The 18,465-nt window shown below is 40.8% G+C and overlaps 1 long non-coding RNA gene across 9 annotated transcripts in view; it reads right to left on the bottom strand.

Annotated features, from left to right (window-relative positions):
• Positions 1 to 18,453, bottom strand: part of LOC140698074 (uncharacterized) — a 157,720-nt gene extending 139,267 nt beyond the window's left edge. For 7 of the 9 annotated variants that reach the window (XR_012075498.1, XR_012075500.1, XR_012075495.1 and 4 more), the window contains exons 1-3: positions 18,364 to 18,453; positions 12,334 to 12,384; positions 8,323 to 8,410 (exon numbers count right to left, since the gene is read on the bottom strand). This is a non-coding gene — a long non-coding RNA (uncharacterized lncRNA). Of the gene's footprint in view, positions 1 to 4,248; positions 4,480 to 8,322; positions 8,411 to 12,333; positions 12,385 to 18,363 lie in introns of those variants that run through there. The other 2 variants (XR_012075496.1, XR_012075494.1) reach the window with 2 other exon arrangements.
• Positions 18,454 to 18,465: the final 12 nt, after the last annotated feature.

Below are 18,465 nucleotides of genomic sequence, written 5' to 3'. Positions count from 1 at the left end.
CTGTGCAAACTAATTCCTTTTCCCCCACTAGTAGACATCCTAATTTTTCCCCAAGAATAAAGAGGAAAAGAGGAAGAGTATATAAAGATCCAGAGCCTGAGAACTGAGAAGATACAAGACCACAGACGGATACAGACTCTAAAGATGAAGTACGAAGGTCAGATGCAGGTCTCTCTCTAATCTCAACTCTCTGCCCTGAGCAGCAATGTGGGGCTGGAACACGATCCTGGTCTCCCTAAGAGCAGGAAGTGCTGGTTGAACGTTAACTAACTACCCAGGAGCAGAAGGAAATGGAGCCCTCTGACGTTCCTCTCCCTATACATTCTCCCCAAGTTTCCTCTGAGAAGAGGACAATTCAAGGCTACATTCCCAGCCCTAGGATTTGATGGCTCTTTGCCATGTAAAATGAGGGGAAGGGATCACAAAGCAGAAATGGGACACTGGAAAGGACAGACTAAAAAGAGCTGCTTAAGCATGCTGTGTTTAAAGGTCAAAGTCTTGTGAAGCATGCCAACATCCCTCCCCTGCCTGGGCTCTCTATGATAATGAGGCTTGCCCTGTGACTGGAGCCCCAATGAACCCAGAACTCTTCTTGCTTGGAGACCAGAGTAACAAAGGAAAAGGGAAACTGGGAACAGGAAGACAAATAAAAACAAGTGGAGTGACAGGACCCCTGAAATACTCAGTGTGATTACAAGGAAGTGAAACTGGTCTTCTTGTTGGGCTCAGACAGGTTCTGAGAGCAACTCTACACGATAAGTAACTAAAATATTTTCAGTAATGACAGAACTTTGGAATAAATGCATAGTCACCATGGACAACTACTTTTAAGGTGTCCACATTTATCTGGATATGATATACTTGTAAAAGGAATCCTATAACTCACATGAGCCTCATAACTTTATTGTTTTAACTACATAGCAACAAGGAACAGTTTAATTCAACCAAGAGTTTGAGGAAAAAGGAAAAAGCAACAATAAAGTAGGAATGTATATGGTGGCAGAGATGTGTGAAGAAGGAAAAAGAAGAGCCAAGGAAAAGAGTAATACAAATGAAACAATAAATTCCCATCATAAATACAGAGAAGGAAGCAAAGTATTACTTATGGCTAAAATCAGCTAATAGGCCCACTCCTCCAACTGAACCTCTCTCACTTCCATTAAACTCAAGAAGGGCTTTAGTGCCCTATACTGGAGTGTGAGACTTTGTGCATTTATTGGCTAGTTTACATTAGACAGAGAAATTTGATTAACATCAGTTCTTCAAAGAATCAGCTATAAAACTTGCCTATCACTAAATTAACAAATTTAAGAGCAAGAGTTATTCAAAGTGTTTCATGTCTGTGAGCTTATTCTCTAAGGCAACCTCTCTTCTTAAGAATTCTAAGGCCTCTATATGACCCAGAAATTCCACTCCTGGGTTTATACACAGGAGAAATGAAAATATATGTCCACACAAGAACTTGTTTACAAGCTTGGAGGGAGATCAAGACGGCAGAGTAGAAGGATACAGAGCTCATCTCCTCTCATGACATATTAAAACTACATCTATATGGTGAGCAATTTTCACTGAAAACAAACTGGAGACTACTATCTAAAAGAATTAGGAAAAAATAACAAACAAAGGCAGAAGAAAGGAAATAATATTATCAGAGAGGAAATAAATAAAATTGAGAAAACAATTTTAAAAGTCAATGAAACAAAGAGCTGACTTCTTGAAATGATAAACAAAATTGAGAAACCTTTAGCCAGGCTCATCAAGGAAAAACAAGACACGGACACAAACTTTAAAATATGAAGTAGAAAAAGAGAAATAACAACTGGTATCACAGAGACATAAAAAATAAGAAAATACTATGAACAATTATATGCCAAAAAATTGGACAACCTAGAAGAAATGGATAAACTTCAAGAAACATACAATCTTCCAAAACTGAATCAGGAAGAAATAAACAAGCTGAACAGACCGATCACTAGCAGTGAAGGTGAAGTTGTAATAATAAAAAAAAATTTCAGCAAAGTCCAGGACAGCTTCACAGGGGAATTCTACCAAACACATAAAGAAGAGCTAACACTTATCCTTCTCAAACTATTCCAAAACAATTGAAGAGGAGGGAACAATCCCAAATTCATTCTTCAAGGTCACCATTACCCTGACACCAAAACCAGACAAAGACATTATGAAAAAAGAAAATTACAGGCCAATATCTCTGTGAATATAGATGCAAAAATCCTTAAAAAATACTATAAAACCAAATTCAACAATATATTAAAATGATCACACAACATGATCAAGTGGGATTTATTCCAGAGATGTAAGGATGATTGAACATCTGCAAATCACACAATGTGATACACATTGTTAACTAAAGGAAAAACAAAAGTCACATGATTACCTCAATAGATGCAGAAAAAGCATTTGACAGTCAACATCCATTTATGATAAAACTCCCATCAAAGTTGATATAGGGGTAACACAACTCAACATAATAAAACCGTTTATGACAAACCTCTAGCTAACATCATACTTAATGATGAAAGCTGAAAGTGTTTCCTCTAAAATCAGGAACAAGACAAGGATGCCCTACTCTGGCCTCTTCAACTTAACATAGTACTGCAAGTCCTAATCACAGCAATCAGACAAGAAAAAGAAATATAAGGCATCCAAACTGGAAGGGAAGAAATAAAACTGTCACTATTTGTAGATTACATTAAACTATATGTAGAAAACCCTAAAGTCTCCACCAAAAAACTGTTAGAACTAATAAATGTAAAGTTGCCAGTTACAAAATTAATATACAGAAGTCTGTTGCCTTTTTTATATATAAATAACCAACTATCAGAAACAGAAAGCAAGAAAACAATCCCATTTCAAATTGCATAAAAAAATAGAATAAAATACCTAGGAATAAACTTAACCAAGGATGTGAAAGACCCTTCAGTCTATCTTCATTCATAAACTAAAGGAAGTAAGAATTAATCCAAATGACCGCTAAGGCTCTCCTACTCAAAGTGTGGTCTACCGCCCAGCAGCAATGGCATCATCCAAAGACTTATTAGAAATGCAGAATCTGGGGGAGGGTGTAGCTCAGTGGTAGAGCGCATGCTTAGCATGCACAAGGTCATAGGTTCAATCTCCAGCACCTCTGTTAAATAAAAAAATAATAAAAAATAAGTAAGTAAACCTACACACCTCCTCCCCAAAAAAGAAATGCAGAATCTCAAATCCCAATAGAAAAATCAAATTGGTATTTGAACAAGTTACTCAGGTGAGCTGTTAGCACATCAAAATTTGAAACACTTCTCTAAAGTGTCTGCCAGTTCTAAAATGCAATGGTTTCAGACTCACCTCAACTCAGTCACTTGGCAGGAAAAAAAAAAAAGTTTATATAATCACTTCATCTGTGCCCTTTTCCTAATCCTACCCAGAGCTCTCAGATTTGCCCACACCCCAATAGTGTCCTCAGAAACATAAGTGGGGCAGTGCTGCCACCTAGTAATCATGATAGTACATGCACTTGATCTTAACCATTCTCACCTGAAAAGGAGGGGGGAAGGTTGTCAGAGGGGGTGAAGTCCAAGTCAGATCAGATAAGAGAATCACAACCGCCCACAATGACTGGAAGTAACTGTCAGACAGACAGGAGCTCACGTCATAGAATAATGTCACATTTCAAAGGGCAGTTTTATAATACCTAATAAAATGTGGTATTAGTGGGAACCCTGGGTTCCAAGCCAAGCTCTAGCCTTGTAATCTTCAAGAAAAAAAATCACTGTGACAGTTATTTTCAGACATCCAGCCCCTGCCTGAACTCCATCAGTAAACCTGTAATTTTCCAAGGAAACTTAATTTACTCTCACAGTTCTTTCTTATCCTGAGTCAAAATGTGTCTGATGCAGATTTACCACGCCTACTCCCATTCTCTGAAGGGGGGAAATAAGTCTAATAATAACTTTTCACACAATAGACCTTCAAATACTTGTGAACAGCCACCACATGTCCCTCTATCTTTCCTTCAGCCATTCCTAAAATGACATATTCTCAAGTTCCCTACCCTCTCCTGTTACTTTCTGAAGGTCAAGTGAAGTGGGTCAACCATAGCAGAAATGCCAAATTCTGGGACTGTTAGTGAATATATGGACCCCAAATTGGAAACCCCATCAGATGTGCAGGCAAGGCCCGCACCCCTAAAGACGTGTGGGTCCTTGCCTGCCAACTGAGAAAGAATTCTCAATAGAGGCAGAGGGACAAAATGGAAAAGACAGCTGCTTTATTGCTCAGAGAGAAGAAGGAAAAAAAACCCAAAACACTCGAGCAGGGAGCTGTCAGCCATGTAGCCGGTTGAGAGAACTCCAGCTCCCGATCGTGCTGAGGGGTGTTTATTGGAAGGTTCTGTCATCATTGCCTTCACTTTGGTGATGTCAATCATCTTCTATTACTGGCTCTTTCTTCCCGTGGAGCTCAGCCCTAAAATAGAAACTTCAGTGGAAGAAAGAGAACAAAGAGATACTGGGTGGGGGGAAAGAGAGAGAGATACTGGGGTATTTCCTCAGGAGCAATGCAACAGTTGTAGGACATAAATTGTCTCTTTGTATGGCTATGCCCTTGGAACCAAGGAGCCAGCTGCGGGATGAGAGAAAATGTCCTGTTTTTAAACAGCCTGGTATTTTCTCCCCTTGTTGATAGCCAACCAGGGTCGGTAAGCCTGTCTAGTCAGCTCTCTCAGGACTGTTCCAACCACAGCAGCAGAGCCACAGGACGACCCACGTCCCCATTCTGAGCATTTTACCTGTATTTAGAAAGACAAATTCCACATCAGCTGACATGAGGAGACAGGGTTCTCCTACTTCTGTTGCTGCTCAGACATCCCACACCTGCACGGGTGTATACTTTTTGTTCAGTTTTTTAAAAAAGATGTATTTATTAGAGCCTGCTATGCACTATGTGCTGGAAACACAAGGATGAATCAGACCTGGTCCCCGCCCATTGAGGTCCAGGTATGGAGGGAACCCAATTCAAAGACAGAACATAGCACTTAAGTGAGAAAACATTTTGATAGAGGTAAACATAGACCTTGGGCCCATCTTGTCAACCCCCTGTGAAAGTGGTCCACTCTGGGTTTTCTGGGTTCTAGTTTTCCTCATTTCAAGCTCAAAGTGAAAAATAAAAAGAATGCAAGTGTACCAGATGGCCCTTTTTGCAGTCATGGCTGAATCATACACTTCCCTCTGGATAGTTGAAAATGTTGGTGGGCTCCCACTTCATTCTGAATGTCCTCTTTCTCATACTAGAGCTCACCACACATGCACACGCAGCAGCCAGGCAGCTGCACACTAACAGAGATTCCAGCAAGTCAGGAAACTTGAGTTTTACTTCCCTGGCTTTGAGGCTGACTGAGATGTTGAACAGCTCATGTAAACTCCCTGAGCTTTCATTTCCGATTCTGTAAAACAGAGCAGTTGGACTAACTCTCCATGGGTCTCTGTGTGTAGTGAGAGCTCCTCAGGAAAGCATCACATCTTCCTCTACTCGGGAGCCACCACCCACAGATACCAGGTATACATCAGGGATTCAGTGCTCACTGAATGACTGTTCATAGAGCAAAGGGAAGCATAGGATCAATCAATAAGTATTTTTTTAAGCTTTTTTTTTTTTTAGTTTTCTTTTTTGCAGGCAGTAGGTGATTAGGTTTATTTATTTATTTTTGGAAGAGGTACTGGGGATTGAGCACAGGACCTCATGCATGCTAAGCATGTGCTCTACCACTAGAACTATACCCTGCCCCCAATCAACAAGTATTTTTGAATGTCTACTAAGTACACTGTAAACTGTTTCTCCTATGATCCCCTTACCTCCTTACAAAGGGGGACCTTATAAGTCATAAAGACTGTGTTGATGCATACAATGTTCTCAAGATGAGCTCTAAGTCGTTCTCAATGTCAGCAAGAGAAGAATCTGTTTGTATTGTGAGTGTTTTTATATCAATGGACCTGAGAGACCCAAAGCCCCTTCTCATGGAAAAAAGAAAATGACACCCCATTCCAAGTCCATAGGGGGGAAATCTGATGGAGTGAACTGACAGGGAGCCAGGGCCTGGCAAGAGTAGAGGGGTAAACAGACTGAGGGGACCTGGAAGAAGGTGTGAGGAGGAACTCCCTGATCCTGAAGCTGACATGGAGTAGACTGGTAGACGACGGGATGGGAAAGCAAAGCTCCCCCTCAGTTCCATGTGTGTGCGTGATATTCTGTCAGAAAAATTTCCTTTCTGGTACTGGACTGCACTTTCACATGCTTTCTGACATAGCAGGCCTAGTTAAAGAGTTATGAAATATTCAAATAAGCATTTACAGAGTACTCCCATAGTGCCAGGCCCTACTTAAGTTCAGGAACATAAAAATGAACAATAAACAGCCCCTGCCTCAAAAGTCCCCACCCAATTAGCTCCATGCCATCTGCTCTGCCCTCCAGCAGCACAAATCCAACCCCACCCTGGAGACCCAGCCCCGGCTCCACCGAACCCAGAGTCCCTTGACCTACTCACAGTCCACAGTGAACTCCCGTCACTTCTGAAATTTGGTTCCACCACATCCCTAGGTTTTATGAAGTGCATGTCATCTCCCTGGCTAGACTTGAGCTTCTTGAGGACAGGCACCTCAGGAAGAATTCGTTAGAATTTTTCATGTAGGAGCCACATCAGTGGGTTATATCAGACCAAGCTCAGACTGAGTCTGAGCCTTCAAATCGAGGACAGTCTCCACTGTCTAGCACAGTGCCTGCCGCCTGCAGATGCTTTATAAACTCTGTAGTAGCAAAGCCTACATTCAACTCTCCAGCACGTCCATAGGCAAGAACAATCCGAAACCGAGAGGGTAAGAACGAGCAAGCAGAAACCATGCCTTGCCTCTTCCCTCCTCTTGGCTTGAACGAAGTCACACCACCTTTTCTCACTCCTATCTGGAGGATTCCAGAGAGGACTTCCTTGTTAACCTTCTCCTCGGCCCCACAAGTATCACCCAGAACTCAAGGCCAGCCTCTCCTCTGTCTTTGAGCCTATTCCCTACAGTCTCTGGAATGAGTCAGGTGTAGTAAGTGCTGATGTTCTGTACCCCTAACGTTTGCTCCAAGTAGTATCACCTCCTCCTTTACCCTTGGGCTGTTTCCAAACAAGGTGTGATGCCAAGAGCCTCAGCAGCCTGGGCAATCACCTCCCCTGCTGCGGCTGCTGTTTCTCAGACCCTCTGGGACCTGAAGCCTAGAGGGTCTTCCACCAACCCAGTTCCCTCTCCTTTAGGCAGGAGCCCTTAGGCCACGGCCACCTTCCTGACCAACGAGGAGGCCTGCTTTGACCCAGTGCTCCAGGGCAGGGTTTGGGGCAAGAGAGAAGAGCCTCTCCTCCTTGGTCCTCTCTGCTTCCCACCTCACGTGGCCACAGAATTCGGGGAAATTGTAAACAGCCAGGACGCGGCAACTTCCCAAACAACAACACTGCTGTTGCAAGGATGAGAGTGGGGAAGACAGAGGGGAAACAGACCGTGTCCTCCTCTCTTTGCCAACCTTTAGCACTCACTTTCCTGCCAGATACTAAGCTAGAAAATGTCACTCGGTATAAGGAAATTCAAACAAGCAAAAAGACTTGGGGAAGAAATCAAAGCATGTTGGTAGGCAGGGAGGCAGGAAGAAAGAAGGGAGGGAATGAGTTATGCTGCCAAGTTATCAGTCACCCTCTCATGTTCTTAAGAATGCTTCATTTCTTTTGTTTGGCCAGTTTGACCTCCCAGATTCCCATAAAGCACATGATCCAACTTAACTGTTACCTAACAAGGCCAGGGTAACTTATCCGTTCTCACCATCTAAAGAGAACACTGGCCTGGGATTGAAGCGCAGACCTTCTAACTGGGAACCTTCCACACAGTCTTCAAGTGACCTACCACAGCACCAGCAGTTGAAATGAAAGTTCTAATCTCTTCCCTCCTGCTGCTGCTGCTACTAATGCTGATGTCCATGGTCTCCAGCAGCCCAAATCCAGGTAAAAAAAGATTAAATTTTTTTGAAAGGGATAAAGGGTGGGAGAAAATGTGGCAAAACAGAAAAGAGCATGACCACACATGCAGTAAAATGTAGCCTCTTCAGGCTACAGGAATGAGGAGCAAGTTAGCCTTTCTCTGGGCCTGTTTCCTCATTCACTGATTTACAAAAAGGAAAGAACTGTACATAAATCCAAAGAGGGTTGTGAGAGTTAAAGGAGCCAGCGTGTATGAAAGTGTCTGGAACTGTACCTGGTGGGAGAAAAAATAACTGCTCCTCCAATATTTGCTATCTTACCTCTCCCCCAATCCTTGTTCCAGAGAGTAATTTCCCCAGGGAAATTACTGGTGGCGGTGGTGGCAGGATGTTGAAGGCAATTGTACATCTGTAGACAATAAGGAAGTCCTCGATTATATTCTAACAATTTTTACTATGATTACACGGTAAGGTGATAAACTAGAAAAATCACACCACCAGGTAGTACCGTGTTTGAAGCTGTAGCCACACCAAGCCCTGTTTGAACAGCTCACCTATGGGAAGCAGACCTTGGGTTAGGGGTTCTGAATTGGCGCCAGCCTTCACTACAGCCCAAGTGGCCAGGCCCTTAGCAGTACAACTGTGCAGAAGGGACCGATCCCCATGTGTGCTGCCACTTGAGGGAAACATCTCTCCAAGGGCCACTTTGAAATGAAATAGCTTTGTAACATACTTAGCATCGACTCGTGGTCCTAAAATCAGGAGTTCACCCTACTCCATCCCAATTTCTAACATCCCCTCCATTACAGAGAGAGCTCTCTGGAAGCTGCTGGGCCCCACAGCCTTAGGGCCTAGAACACCCTTCTGGAAGGGAAAGCTTTTCCACCACCAAGACTGACACCAAGGCTAGAGTCCTCAGCCTGGATTCAAAGCTCCAGCCACAGCTGCCTTTCCCGTCCACCCCTCCTCGCACTAACCAGACCTCTGGGCTCCACTCAACTAGACCTCGGGCTGTTCCCGAGCTGGTCCTGTGCTTTCCCACCAGCTCAACTTTGCTCACACAACCTGCCCAAAACCACCTCCTCCCCAGCCTCCCTTGACTCCACCCAGGACCAGATATGAGCTCTCCCTCACGTGAACAAGCTTAGCCCTAACTTGACTCTCTCTGCACTTTTCATCTTCTGCCTTAAGTTGAGGTGTTGGCGTGCATCTCCCACCCCCACCCCTGCCCTTCTGTCTGCAGCCTCCTCATTGGCACAGACTGGTGTATTGTTTCCACATCGCTCACATTATCTGGCACAGTGCTCAGTAAATATTTGCTAAGTGAAAAAATAAAGCCTCAGATTTCTACGTTCAAATGTTGCCTTTAGAAAACTCGACACCTGGGTTTCATAGCAGCTCTATTGACATTAGGGATGGATAATTCTTTGCTGTAGGGGTGCTGTTCTATGCATTGTAACCTGTTTAGCAACACTCACCTGGCCTCTACCCACTAGAAGCCAGTAGCAGCCTCCCCCCACCTCCTCCCAGTTAATACAGCCAAAAATATCTCCAGTCATTGCCAAACTTCCCCTGGAGGTGGAAACCACCCCCTAGTTGAGAGCTGCTGCTTTATACCAATAATCCCTACACATGGAGAGATTTTTTGACTCCCAGGAATTTCAGAATCAAATTTGAATTCAGGGCAACTGCAATCCAAATCCTGGCTCCATCACTTACTTTGAAACCCTGGACAGGATGCTTAAAATTTTTGAACCTCAGTCTTACTATCTTAAAATGAATAAAATACCACTTAGTGAATACAACTGCTGTGAAGACTAAATGACTGATCATACGAGCCTAGCAAGAGTTCAATAAAGGTAACTGAGTAAAACAGCTAAAGTAGTTCTAAGGCACAAGGGCGACAGGTTGGGGAAAGCACACTCCGCCGCCAGGTGGCACAATGACAAACCACGTTGGTTCCGTGATGCCCGGGCTCAATCCTTGTTTCCCAGGCCAGCATAGTTTGCAACACAGGACCAAGTCTGGAGGAAGGAAGTAATACTCCTTCAGCCCCCAGAGAAATTTCTCAGAATAAAATCTGATCCTACCTTATCTCTTTAAAAGAAAAAACACATACATGTTTAATATGCTTTTTACAGGGGAGGGGGGAAAAATGAAATCGGTAAGAAGCGATGACAATGTTAGGAAATACATTACTTACAATAATAGAATACACATTACTTATAAGATTATTTATAACTTATAAAATGACCTGTACCAACAGCACCTACGTGTTAAACAAGCCTTTGTGGCAGGCTGTCCTCAGCACTTCACATGTATGACACCTCATGTGTCCTCACAGAAATCTAATGTATTTTTTTAACTTTTCATTTCTCAGACTTAAATATTGTTGTAAAAATAATCAGAGTTCCAATATATCCTCCATCCAGATTTTTTTCAAATAACACCAGACATAACCATAATACAATTATCAAAACCAGAAAATTAGCAATGATACAATACTACTAGCTAATGCACAAATGTTCAGAGTTTGTTAATCATCCACTGATGTCCCTTTCCCGGTCAGAATCCAATCCAAGATCCTACACTGAAGAAAGTTATCATCTCTCCTGGTCTCCTCCAATCCAGGGCACTTTCTCAGAACTTCCTTGTCTTCCATGACCTTGACACTTTTGAGGAGTACTGTCAATTATTTTACAGAATGTCCCTCAATTTGGACTTATCTGATGTTTCCTCATGATTAAATTCAGATTATGATTTTTGGCAAAAACACCACAGAAGTGATGTTTGCCTTCTTGGTGCAACACATCAAAAGGCCCACGTTAACAGTATCTCTTGTTACAGGTGATGTTAAGTTTGAACACTGCTTAAGGCAGTGTCCATAAAGACACTGTTTTCCCATTGAAAATAATAAGTATCTTCTGGAGAGACACTTTGAGCTATGCAAATAGCCTGTTTCTTCTAATCATACTTTTGCCAATTAATTTTGAAAACCATTGATGATTCTTGCCTACAACAAGTATTACTATGGCCTTAGCCAAATGGTGATTTTCTATTTCCATCATTCCTTTTATAGTTAGTAACCGAGATTCTACTGTAAGAAAGATCTGTTCCTTCTCTCCCATTTATTTAGGTATTCAATTATTTATTTATATAAGTAAAGACCCAGGAATATTTGTGGACTATAACTCATTACTATCCTTATTTACAACGTTGCTCATATTGTCCCAAAACTGGTACCTTTTCGACATGTCAATTCTTTCGCAGTTCCTGACTTTCTGACACCAAAAGATGTCCACCTTGTACTTCCCTTCCCCAGCCCTGGAGTCACCCATTTCTCCACAGAGACCTGGTTCCTTTCATGGGACAATGATACTCACAAACCTTGGGCACTAGGTATTGCCCATTGCTCCTAGGTGCTATTGCGTCTAGGCCCTCTGGTGGACAGAGCTAGGAAACAGATGTATGTACCTACACTTGTGTACTATTTTTAGCCTCATTTTACAAATTATGTAAATGAGGCACAGAAAAGTTAAGCAACTTGCCCAAAATCACAACACTAATATGTAGTGGAACTGAGAAGTCAGAATAATAATAGATCTACCCCAAAACCTAACAAGTGGAAGTAACTTCTTTACAGCAGAGAGCAATAAGCCTAACACTCCAGCATAGACGCTCACTTTGGGAAATAATTAGAAGTCTGTAGTAAAATCCAAATAATAACCATCATATACTGAAAACCGTACTTGGGCACTGCATCCACAGTGGCTCATTTATTCCTAACAACTCTGCAAGGTGGATACCAATACTCTCTGTTTACAAACCAGACAACCAAAGGTCACAGAAGCTAAGTGACTTCTGCAAGATTGCGTACATAATTGACAAAACAAGCAGTTGACCCCAGGTCTGTATGGATGTAAAATCCATGCTTGTTCCACTGTACCACTATTTTCCAAAACTGATCTTATGTAGAACCTAAATAAGCTTCAACTTTAATAGTCATATGTTTTAATGCATCTTAGAAAAAAATCTAAGTATCAAATATGTAATCTCACAGAAAATATTGCACAAATGAAGATGTTATGTAAATTAAATTTATTTAAAGAAATAAAGTATGACATAAATAACAATAGAGGTGGTATAAGCTATAGCAAAAATCATAAAAGTGTTCCAAAAATGTCTGATGTTTGTTTTGAGGGACATAATATTTAGTAACATGCAGTTTCATATTCAGTTACACCATGAAATTAGGGTCATGCAGGGCTGCAAAAAGAACAACAGACTAAGAGTCTTGGACCTGAATTTTAGTTCCAGATGAGTCATCTTTACCTTGGTGAACTTGGGCTTTTCACTTGCTCTCTCTGGGTCTCACTTTCCTCACTTGAAAAAAAAAGAGATAGTGATTTATAATTAGTACAACCCTTTTAAAAGCAACTTGGTAATTGTATAAAGAAACATAAAATTGTTCTTAACTTTTGTCCCAGTAATTCCACTTGAGAAATCTTCCTCAAGGCACAAATGCAACATTTGAAAACAGTTACAAGCACAAAGAAATGTATCGATATCCAAAAATAATATAATCTAAATATTCAGCAATGAGAGAACAGTTAAATAATCTGAAGTGCATATACTTGGGAGTATATAATTCTGTCATGAGTGTTGTGAGACAACACAAGAACAAGCTTATAAAGTGAACAAAAAGAAATTTGTTCACATGGTATGGTTATCATTACATTGAAAATTTATATACAGGAAATGTACTAAAATTCCAACAGTTGTTAACAGTAAAGATTTTTTATTTGTACTTTATAAGTTTTCTCTAATAAAGTTACATTGCGTTAAAAAGAAAAAAGAAAAACATCTCAATGAACTGGTACCACTAATAATCTCCAAGATGTCGTCTGGCTCTAATATTCCGTGCCTTTTCTCTGGAACCAGAAATGGAGGTCAGGTGAAAAATATTAGAAAAGCGTAGATGGCAGGGGCTATGCCTGTTGAAATTACTTTAACACCACTCAAAACAGCACATGAGAACAATCTGGAAACCAGCACTTGGAGAAATGACGCAACACCCTCCATCTGTGTGGCAGAAAGGGCACGAGTCTGGGAAATTGGGGAGTTGGATGGAGCCAGAAGCTGCTCTAAGGGCCCTCTCTAGACAGCTTGTCTGTCTGCTTATCACAGAAACATAAATGTGCCTATGATGTGTCAGGAGCCGTGTAGCTGAATGACTTCTGAGCCACTGGTTCAGAGTCCAGGGAAGGAGGTGGATTTTTAGTTTGCTAGCACTGCCGCGACAAAATACCACAGATCGGGTGGCTTAAACAACAGTAACTTAATTTCTCACAATTTTGGAAGCTGGTCATTCCTCTGTGCGTGTAACATGCCTGGTGTCTCTCTGTGTGCCCAAATTTCTTCTTATAAAGATTCAAGTCAGACTGGATTAGAGCCCACCATAAGGGCCTCATTTTAACTTAATGCTCTCTTTAAAGGCCCTATCTCCAAAAACAGTCATTCTGACTTATTAAGAGTCACGGCTTCATTGAGTTTTAAGGGGACACAGTTCAGTCCACAACATACTTCAAACAACAAACTGTAAGTGTAATTGGGCAATGAGAGAGCTGCATTCGAATGCCATGGGGAAACAGGTGAAGACATAATCAATTCTGACAGGAAAAATCTGAAACCCCTATTCAGAGGAAGCATTATCTGGGCCCAGTTCTAGCCCCAGAATCTCTATAAAACATCATACTTGATTGTCATACAAATATTTTAGGTATGACAAAGTGGGAATAAGATAGCATCAGGTGATAAGACAGCCTTGAATAGAGGCCTAAAGGGGCAAGGATTTGTTCCAGAGGAACAAAGATAAATATTGTCTTCTTATGGTTAAACTGCAACTATGGATTCAAATACAACCAAACATGGAGGTCAGGTGAAGTTCCTGACTGCCTTATGGAATAATCTACTCCTTGCTCTCATTCCTAAGTCTTGAGGATTTTCATGTGTGTAGAGGGGATCTTAATGGAGGGAGGTTGTAAGGTCTTGATTAACCCTTACCTTTTGTCCTCTCTTCTATCCAGAAGCTGTTCCTTCTTCCCCTACCTCCAGCCTAACTTTTCTCTAGGCCAGACTGTAAACCTCAATTCCTTATCCATTTAAAATACTTCTCTCCTGAAGTGCCCTAGGATCCCTGAGTGAAAAAGGAAAAGAAATGGAGCTGCGCTGACCTAGGCAGCACAATGATGGGGGATGGTTTCTTTTGGCCCCTTCCCTTTCCAGTGCCTGGAAGTGACCTGTTTCCTTCCGACAGGGGTCGCCAGAGGCCACAGGGACCAACGCCAAGGTTGTTCTGGAGGAGGCTCCAGGAAGGCGCCCAAGAATGTGACTGCAAAGGTCAGTAATTCAACATCAACAACAGCGATGCATCATCAAGATCCCAACTCACTCCCTCGAGTCCGTCTGAGACCAATGCAGATGTTACCTGAGCTTTCCCCTCTCCACCAGCCCACCACATGCAGCACCAACACTTATTTTCTTCCTGAGCCTCAGGCAAGAGCTGAGGCAAGGGCTCCAAGGTCCAGGGGAGAGCTGCCTGAATCTCTGGCTGCCCAAACCCCCTTTCCCTTTTTCCCCCAACAATCCAGGGCTGCTTTCTAAGATCTTCCTGAATCCTATTCTCAATTTTACTTTACTCACAGGTTAGACTGAAATCAGAGAGGCAAAATGACTTACTTTAAGTAAAGCAGCCACTAAAAGGCAGACACCTAGGTCTTCCTCCTCACTTTTGGGTCTCTCTAATGATACCCTCATGCCTCTTCCAGATCTGCCACCAAATTCTTGCCCATACAGGTCAGGCAAAACAACCTAGAAACCCTGGTGCTCATAGAACTGGATATGGTGACTGTTTTTGTTGACCCTTTGCCACACCCACTGCAGTATGAGAAAGAGGCGAGGAAGATGCCAAGTGAAGCCCCGCCCTCAAACATATTAACCCTCCTAAGCAGCAACCCCTTTATTTCAGATTGGTTCCTGAGAGCCTCTGAAAGAAAACTCACAACAGTGCCCTGGCTGCCAGTGCCCCTGTGATCATTTCAAGGGCAGGGTAAAGAAAACCAGTAAGTTGGAAAAGAATGACCTTCCTTAAACTTGGTCACTCTGTGGAATCAACTAGGGATGAAGCAGGTGTTGAAAAGAGACAAGAGAGATGAAGTGGAGACCAGGATAAGCACACACCTTAGCCTTTTCTACTCAATGTCACCTTGTAAGGAAATAGAAAGAACAAAATATAATTCTCTTAAGACTAGAGAGGTTTAGCAAAATTCTTTAATGATAGAATGCCATTGCTTATCAAAGTGGACAGAGACAGGGTTGTGGAGACCTGGTCATTGATCTCTGACAATTACACCAGTGTTGATGTCAAATAGAACTTGATTCATCCCTAGTCTAACTGTTTAAATGTCATAGAAAAAGTAACCTGGCAAATGTTAAACTGATTGATACTATGATATTATCAAGAATAAAATAAATCACTGTTGATGGAAGTAAAATACAATTTAGTAGTAATTATCAAAAACTTAAATGTGTGTTCCTTTTAACTAGTAATCTGGATGCTTTAAGATCTCTACTATAGAATACTAGCATGGATACTCAAAGATATATGTACAAGAATACTAATTATAGTAGTATTTGTATTGACAAAGAAATGAAAATTTTAAATGTTCATCATTAACAGACTGACTGTGTGATCATTTCACAATGTATAAAATACCAAATTGTTACGTTATGCACCTGAAACTAATATAATGTTATATGTCAATTATACTTCAGTTTAAAAATTTCATCATAAGCATATTGGGCAATTCTGCTGTTGTCAAAAATAATTAGATAGATAATTATGATTACTGATTGGAAAGATATCCACAATATACTAAGTGAAAAAAAGGTGCAGAGGCCCACACCCATTTCAAACACACCACAAAAATAAATTTCAGTGGATTAAAGCGACAAATTTGAAAGACAAATTTATAAGGGAATGCAGAAGAATATTCATACCTTGAGGTAGGAAAGAATTTCTTAAACAAGGTACAAAAAGTATGTCATAATGGAAAAAATTAATAAATCTGACATCATTGAAATTAAGAAATTTGGCCACCAAGAAGATAAAATGACAATCTACAGAGGAGGGGTAATGTCTGCAACATATATAATCGACAAAGGGTTAATATTCAAACTATATAAGGAACTCCTATAGATCAATGAGAGGAAGGCAGGAAACACAACAAATGGGCAAAAGACTTGAACAGGCACTTCAGAGACAAGAAATCCAAATAGCTAATCAACATGTGAAATGGCACACAACCTTACTAGTAACTGGGAAAACATGAATTAAACCCAAACAGAGATCACTGTACATGATCAGATTGACAACAACTTTAATTAATGTGTGACAGTACCAAGTGTTGGCAGAGAGCAGAATAAAGAAACTCTCATCTTCTGCTAATGGAAGCATAAAGTAGTAAATCACTTGGAAAAAGTGCTGGTGGTTTTCTACTAAAGTTTAAGCTCTGTGACCAAGCAATTCCACTCTCAGATGTATACTCAAAAGGAATCCATGCTTATGTACACTGGGAGACATGTACAAGGGTTTCATAGCATTGTTCATAAGTACCCCAAACTGAAAAGTAGCCAATGAATAAGTAGGAGTATATTTGAATATTATATATCCATTGAGAATGAACAATAACAAAATAACATAAATGAATCTTACAAACATAATGTTGAGTAAAAGGGAAAAAAGAGAACAGTTATGGCATGATTTCATTTACATAAAGTTCAAAAAAATTAAACTATTTAGGAATGTATATACAGGTGGTAAAACTATAAAAAAAAAGTAAATGCTTACTATAAAAGTGGGGGACTATCACTGTGATGGGGAGAGAGAGGGCAGTGATCAGAAAGAGGAGGGTTGCTGGCAATATTCTATTTCTAGACCTGGGTATTAGTTCCATGAATATTCTCTTTGTACCTATTTATTGAACTGCACACGTAAGTTTTATGAACTTCTGTAGACGTATAATATTGTGCAATAATTAAAGACTTTGTAAAAGTACAGAGAAAAACAACATTTATAGTATGAGCTCATTTTTGTTTTTAAACTATTATGTTTACATACAAAAAGGTATGGAGAATATACTATTATGTACAAAATAAATAAGCACGTAAGTTTTTCACTGTATGAGTCTTTTAACACTTTTAAAGCTCTTATAAAAATTAAATTTTAAAAATGTTTTTAACAGTAGTCTCTCCCTTTTGTTTTCAACCTAGGACACCAGTGACACCACAAAAAGCCAAGCAAGCACTCCAGAGCCTGCCAGCAATCTCTCAGACAATGGATGTCAGCTGGCAAGCTTTGCTCTGCCTTTATAGGAGCTCTGAGAGCCCACCTTCCCAATGAAATATTCTCAGTCAACAAGGGAGTAAGCACACCTTGAAGATGCCCTTCTCCCACCTCAAGCTCCTCATCCCTGTACCTACTCCCTAAAGCATTCTAGTGTTCTCCCAAAAAGCATTATTGCTAAAATTATTGCTCCCTCTAGTGCCTTCTCCTGACAGTCTTTTCCTGTGCCCTCTACTTACCCAGGCTTAAGCTTAACTTACATGAAAGAAACCAGGAAGCCCAGGTTTCCTAGCTGGCACCACCTGACCTTAAATACAACCAGGCAAGTAGCAAACATAAGTCAATTAATATATTTAAATGTAATAGATCAAAATCATTTCTTTCAATGGGGTCTGGAAATTCATGTTCAATCCAGTCAACTGCTTTTACCTGGTAAATTCCAAACTCAATCTAGATTCTATACACACCTCTCCCCATCACCAACCTCACTCTCTCTCCCCACTGCCCAACTTTTTATTTTTTTGTACATTCAACAAAACTTTCTGAGGTAAGAGCTAGGTGGGGTAAAGAAAGAAGTTAAGGCAGTAAATCAGACAATGTCTTATTAAAGATAATATAGATTTTTTTAAAACGTGACAGTTTCCTAGTATGTAAAATGCTTCCAGTATTTATGATTAACATCATCATCATCATCATTATTTGTCATCTGACTCAGTGAGTTTCCATTCTACTATACAACACATATATGCAGAAACATAGTTCCAGGCTAGAGAGATGGTATGGAAGATCTCAAATGCACTGAAAAGGGCTTCAAGCTGAAAAAAATGGGATGATGTGTTTTTTTTAACAAGAGAGTAAAATGATCAGAATGATAATATAAGGAAATTAAAGTGACAAACATTTGAAAGAATGAATAAAGAGGAAAACATAATGGTGTAGATCCTGCCTCCTCCTCTGACCTTTTCCTCAAACATCAGGACAGAAAAGAACAGGAACGCTCATCCAGAATCTGGCTTCTGTCACCCAGGTGAAATAGAGGGCTAAGTTGATTTGCTGACCTT

This window comes from Vicugna pacos, chromosome 9, assembly GCF_048564905.1.
Source record: "Vicugna pacos chromosome 9, VicPac4, whole genome shotgun sequence".
In the NCBI taxonomy this organism is placed as follows: Eukaryota; Metazoa; Chordata; class Mammalia; order Artiodactyla; family Camelidae; genus Vicugna; species Vicugna pacos.
This window is presented reverse-complemented; position numbering and strand designations above follow the sequence as displayed.